Source organism: Mobula hypostoma, chromosome 31 (genome assembly GCF_963921235.1).
Source record: "Mobula hypostoma chromosome 31, sMobHyp1.1, whole genome shotgun sequence".
Taxonomy (NCBI): domain Eukaryota; kingdom Metazoa; phylum Chordata; class Chondrichthyes; order Myliobatiformes; family Myliobatidae; genus Mobula; species Mobula hypostoma.
The window spans coordinates 1,058,342-1,064,768 of NC_086127.1; positions in this window are offsets into that span (position 1 = coordinate 1,058,342).

Below are 6,427 nucleotides of genomic sequence, written 5' to 3' on the forward strand. Positions count from 1 at the left end.
CCCTAAAAGAATCAAAGAAAGGCTACCCAACTCGTCTACCCGACCCATACTCAACACGACTATAGAATAATAATCCTAAGAATATCAATGAGACCACCCAAACCCATGCTCAATACGTCTACAGAATAAAAATCATAACAGTATCAATGAAAGACCACCCAACTAGGACGTTCAACCAGAGTGCAGAAGACAACAAAGTCTTCAAATGCAAAAAGGAAGGGCTAATAATAAGATAAATAAATAAGCAGTATATTTGGAGAACATGAGATGAAGAGTGCTTGAAAGCGAATTCATTGGTCGTGGGAACATGTGAGTGATGGGAAAAGTGAGGTTAAGTGATGTTATCCCTTTTGGTTCAAGAGCCTGATGATTGAGGGATAACAACTGTCCCTGAACCTGGTGGGGTGAGTCCTGGTGCTCCTGTATCCTCTCGCAGCAGCGAGAAGGGAGCATGTCCTGGTTGGTGGAGGTCCCTGATGACGGATGCTGCTTCCCTGCGATAGCATGATGATTGAGGGGTAATAACTGTTCCTGGTGTGAATCCTGAGGCTCCTGTACCTCCTTCCTGATGTTTGAGGATAATAACTGTTCCTGAACCTGGTGGTGTGGGACCTGAGGCTCCTATACCTCCATCCTGATGGTTGAGGGGTTATAACTGTTCCTGAACCTGGTGGTTTGGGTCCTGAGGCTTCTGTACCTCCTTCCTGATGTTTGAGGGGTAATAACTGTTCCTGAACCTGGTGGTGTGGGACCTGAGGCTCCTATACCTCCATCCTGATGGTTGAGGGGTTATAACTGTTCCTGAACCTGGTGGTGTGAATCCTGAGGCTCCTGTACCTCCTTCCTGATGTTTGAGGATAATAACTGTTCCTGACCCTGGTGGTGTGGGACCTGAGGCTCCTATACCTCCATCCTGATGGTTGAGGGGTTATAACTGTTCCTGAACCTGGTGGTGTGAGTCCTGAGACTCCTGTATCCTCTCGCAGCAGCGAGAAGGGAGCATGTCCTGGTTGGTGGAGGTCCCTGATGACGGATGCTGCTTCCCTGCGATAGCATGATGATTGAGGAGTAATAACTGTTCCTGGTGTGAATCCTGAGGCTCCTGTACCTCCTTCCTGATGTTTGAGGATAATAACTGTTCCTGAACCTGGTGGTGTGGGACCTGAGGCTCCTATACCTCCATCCTGATGGTTGAGGGGTTATAACTGTTCCTGAACCTGGTGGTGTGAGTCCTGAGGCTCCTGTACCTTCCACCAGATGTTTGAAGGGTAATAACTGTCCCTGAACCAGGTTGTGTGAGTCCTGAGGCTCCTGTACCTCCTTCCTGATGTTTGAGGATAATAACTGTTCCTGAACCTGGTGGTGTGGGACCTGAGGCTCCTATACCTCCATCCTGATGGTTGAGGGGTTATAACTGTTCCTGAACCTGGTGGTGTGAGTCCTGAGGCTCCTGTACCTTGCACCAGATGTTTGAGGGGTAATAACTGTCCCTGAACCTGGTGGTGTGAGTCCTGAGGCTCCTGTATCTTCTCGCAGCAGCGAGGAAGGAGCATTTCCTGGTTGGTGGGGGTCTTTGATGACGGATGCTGCTTCCCTGCGATAGCGTTCGGTGGAAGATGTGCCCGCTGGTGGGGAGGGTTTTACCCGCGATAGACTGCGCCGCATCCATTACATTTTGGAAGGTTTTCCGATCAAGGGAACTGCTGTTTCCATACCAGGCTGTGATGAAGCCAGTCCAAAACACATCTATAGAAGTTAGTCAAAGTTTTAGATGTCATGCCGAATCTCCCCAAACTCCTAAGAGAGTATCGGCACTGTCGTGCTTCAGATTTGCACTTATAAACATTTTAATTTTGCAAATCATAGGATAAGTTCTGCAAACACGTCCTGCTTTGTAGATAAATATGTCAGTGTGTATGCAACCACAAATCTGTAAATATGGTTTCTACTATCGTGGAACCGAATCTTTAACTATTCTTTTGTATATAAATATCTTATGGCGTTCGTCAGCATTCTGTCGCTGTAAATAATTTTTTTTTTTACAGCCACGGAATAGATTGTTGAAACACATTCTGTCTTGTATATAAATCATTTATTGTGCAGATAAGTACTCTATCTGCTTATGAACATCCAGTAATGGTAGCACACATTTAGATTACTACATAAAATATTTTCTTGTATTTATAAATTGTGTTGCTAATTGCACCTTGTAATTGTTAAATGTATTTAGATTTGCATACAAATATTCTTTTTGCGTGCATAAACGCGCTAACTTTGCAGATGAAGTGTCTACAATTGTGCAACAGATTTGTTATTCACTTTCTGATCTGCACATAAATGTTTTGCTATGAATTCAAACACCTTTTTTTTTGCAGATAGACTATCTACGATTGTGGAATAGATTCCATAAACTCAGTGTGTCCCGTAGATAGATATTTCATTGTTTATATAAGCACTTCCTCAGCAGATAAAACACAATTGTGAAACAGATTTTATTGACCACTCTCTGATTTGAATATAAATATATCAAGCACTTGTGGTTTACAGATAAACTTTCTATAATTGTGGAATAGATTTTTAAACATTATCTGCTTTGCATATAAATACTTCATGGTGTACCCAAACACTCTATTTTGTTAATGAATGCTTTCAAATCAGACTACATTCCATAAACATTTCCTACTTGGTATATAATTACGTTATTTGAAACATTATATTTTACAGATAATCCTTCTATAATTCTTTCATTAACTACTGTCTGATTTGTATATAAGCATGACATTGTATGTGTTAGGACTCTATTTTTGCCGATAACCTTTCTGCAGTTGTGGGGTAGATTCTTTGAGCATGCAGTTTCCAATTCGACATTTAAGAGAAATTTTGATAGGCACATGGACGGGATAAGGACGGAGGGCTATGGTCTAGGTGCCGGTCGATGGGACTGGCCGGATTAATATTTCGGCAAGAACTAGATAGAAGGTGCTGTTTCTGCACTGTGATGGTCTCTGACGTTATGACTCCAAATAGTCTTTATTTGTATATAAAGCATGTATTGAGTTTTATTTTGTTCTGTGTAAAACCATAGAAAGGGTGCAGAGGAGATTTACAAGGATGTTGCCTGGATTGGGGAGCATGCCTTATGAGAATAGGTTGAGTGAACTCGGCCTTTTCTCCTTGGAGCGACGGAGGATAAGAGGTGACCTGACAGAGGTGTATAAGATGATGAGAGGCTTTGATCATGTGGATAGTCAGAGGCTTTTTCCCAAGGCTATCATGAGAGGGCACAGTTTGAAGGTGATTGTAAGTAGGTACAGAGGAGATGTCAGGGGTAAGTTTTTTTACGCAGAGAGTGGTGAGTGCGTGGAATGGGCTGCCGGCGATGATGGTGGAGGTGGAAACGATGGGGTCTTTTAAGAGACTCCTGGATAGGTACATGGAGCTTAGAAAAATAGAGGGCTATGGGTAAAGCCTAGGTAGTTCTAAGGTAGGGACATGTTCGGCACAGCTTTGTGGGCCGAAGGGCCTGTATTGTGCTGTAGGTTTTCTATGCTTCTAAAAAAAAACATTTCATTTTTACAGATAATTTTTTTACAATTGTGAAACAGATTTCACTCATCGCTTCCTGATTTATATGTAAATATGTTATTGTCTAAGCAAACACTCTGCTTTAAAAAAAAATTTTTTTTTGCGTATGAACTTCCTACAATTACGGAATGGATTCTGTAGGATTTTTCTGTTTGGCGTGTAAACGATTTAATGCTCATGCAAACACTGTGCTGCAAATTGCATCCGGTAACAGTGGGACACATTCCGATTTGTGTGAACCATTTTCTTGTGCGGACACCCAGCCTCTTAGCAAACTCTGTTTATTTAATTTTGCTTCTGACTGACTTCATTTTGTCTTTTATTTTAATGTCTGCACTCCATCCCACTGTAAATTACTTCGAGCTACACCGTTATTATGAAAGGTGATCTATAGGTCAGTTATTATTGCTATAGTAAACGGTCTGTTTTACAATAAAGACTTCTGCAGTCATAAAATAAATTCCATTTATTGTGTTCTGTAAATAACTGTTTTATTGTGCATATAAGCATTATTTTATGTGTGGGCACGTGGCCAAGTGGTTAAGGCATTAGACTAGCGACCTGAAGGTCGTGAGGTCGAGACCCAGCCGAGGCAGCGTGTTGTGACCTTGAGCAAGGCACTTAACCACACATTGCTCTGTGACAACACCGGTGCCAAGCTGTATGGGTCCTAATGCCCTTCCCTTGGACAACATCGGTGTCGTGGAGAAGGGAGACTTGCAGCATGGGCAACTGCCGGTCTTCCATACAACCCTGCCCAGGCCTGCGCCCTGGAGAGTGAAGACTTTCCAGGTGCAGATCCATGGTCTCGCAAGACTAACGGATGCCTTTACTTTAAGCATTATTTGCGCAAAAATAAACAACTCGGAATAACTTCCATAAACAACCTCTGTTCCGTATATAGTATTCTGTGATCAGGTCTGGCATTGCGGACCAGGTACCTCAAACGTTCTTTTATCTACACATATATTATGGTGTATAAATATCATATTTTACCGATAAACTTGTGCGTGCTGGGTTATTATGCCGCTAAGCATCCTCCCTTGTAAATAGATAATGCGCGTTTTAATGCATTGTGCAGTGCACCTGTAATACACCTGCATTACACACACCTGTAATACAGGTGCATTTGCAAATATGCGGTAGCGCAGCCTATACGTGTGAAAAAGTTCGAGTTCAAGGTCAACAGCACCTGTGTGAACCGCCGCACGAAACAACGCCCCTCTGGGCCAAGGTACACGTCACAGTCCATATAACGCACACTCAACACATAAAATATTGTGATCAAATATAAAATTAACAAATAATAAGGCGCATTTACGACGCAAGTTAGAAAAAAAAGCACAAAGTGAACGGTGTAACGCAACCTACTCTTCATAAGTGATGGGATGTTTAAGATACACACATCAAAGTTGCTGGTGAACGTAGCAGGCCAGGCAGCATCTCCAGGAAGAGGTACAGTCGACGTTTCGGGCCGAGACCCTTCGTGCCTCTCCCTGGAGATGCTGCCTGGCCTGCTGCGTTCACCAGCAACTTTTATGTGTGTTGCTTGAAATTTCAGCATCTGCAGATTTCCTCGTGTTTGAGGTGTTTAAGATGATGGGGGGTATTGATAATGCGGATAGCCAGAGGCTTTTTCCCAGGGCTGGAATGGCCTACAGGAGGGAACGTAGTTTTGAGCTGCTTGGAAGCAGCTAGAGAGGGGATGCCAGGAGGTAGGTTTTTCACACAGAGAGTGGTGGGTGTGTGGAATGGGCTGCCGGCGACGGTTGTGGAGGCGGATACAATAGGGTATTTTAAGAGACTCTTAGATGGGTACGTGGAGCTTAGAGAAATAGAGGGCTACGCAGTAGGGTAATTCCAGGCAGTTTGTAGAGGAGGTTACATGGTCGGCACAATATTGTGGGCCGAAGGGCCTGTAATGTGCTGTAGATCTCTATGATCTGCGGAGACCTGGGTGGTTTCCTGTCGAGAGGGATGGGATAGGGCTTAGGCCCGGAGCCAAGTTTCTGGTAAGTATCTCGGGTGGGTGCAAGAGGGACCCTGGCAGCCCTCCCGGCAGCCTCCGCCACCCCGTCTGTCGGGTCCTGTGGCCAGAAAGATGATTTCAGTCACTGAAGGTGCGATTATGGGATGTGCTGCATTGGGTGCGAGGCCGTCCCTCTTAAAACAGAGCGATACAGGAACACAATGTCAGTCTCAGCCAAGTCCTGCCTGCCTGCAAGCTTTCCTTATTCCCTTCCCCCACACACTGTCTATCAGCCTTTTGAACAACCCTAACAAATCTGCACCCATCACCAGTCCCGGCACCCACCGCTCATTTCCTTCGAACATTCTGCCTGTCGCCTTAGAAAAAGAACCCCCTCCCCTAATATTTGACATTTCCACCATGGGCGACGAAGAGAAAGAGGCAGCCTACCCTCTCTACGTCTCTTGTCATCTTTTGAAACCTCGGTCAAGTCTCCCGTCAGCCTCGGAGCAAACGGCCCAAAGTTCGTCAAACTCCTGCAGGTAGCGCACGCCCTCTCTCCAGGTAGCATCTTGGCGGCCCTCTTCTGCGCCCGAGATTGCCCAGAGGTCCGTGACAATACGCAACGCCCCTCAGTTAATAGATTAGCGTCTGATCTCTGAGTTTCTGATACCTCCTTTACCGACATATACATATAAAAAAAAATCCCAGCGACGCAGACCAGTTCAATGCACCTCCTTAACACGATTCTGCAAATCTTGCAGAATCTTCAAACGCTCTGCGGACAGCCCGGAGGACAGATTTTGCTCAAGTGCGGCTTTCGCTCACGGAATGAGTGGGCGCGCAATCGGCTTCCGAACTGTCGATTGCTTC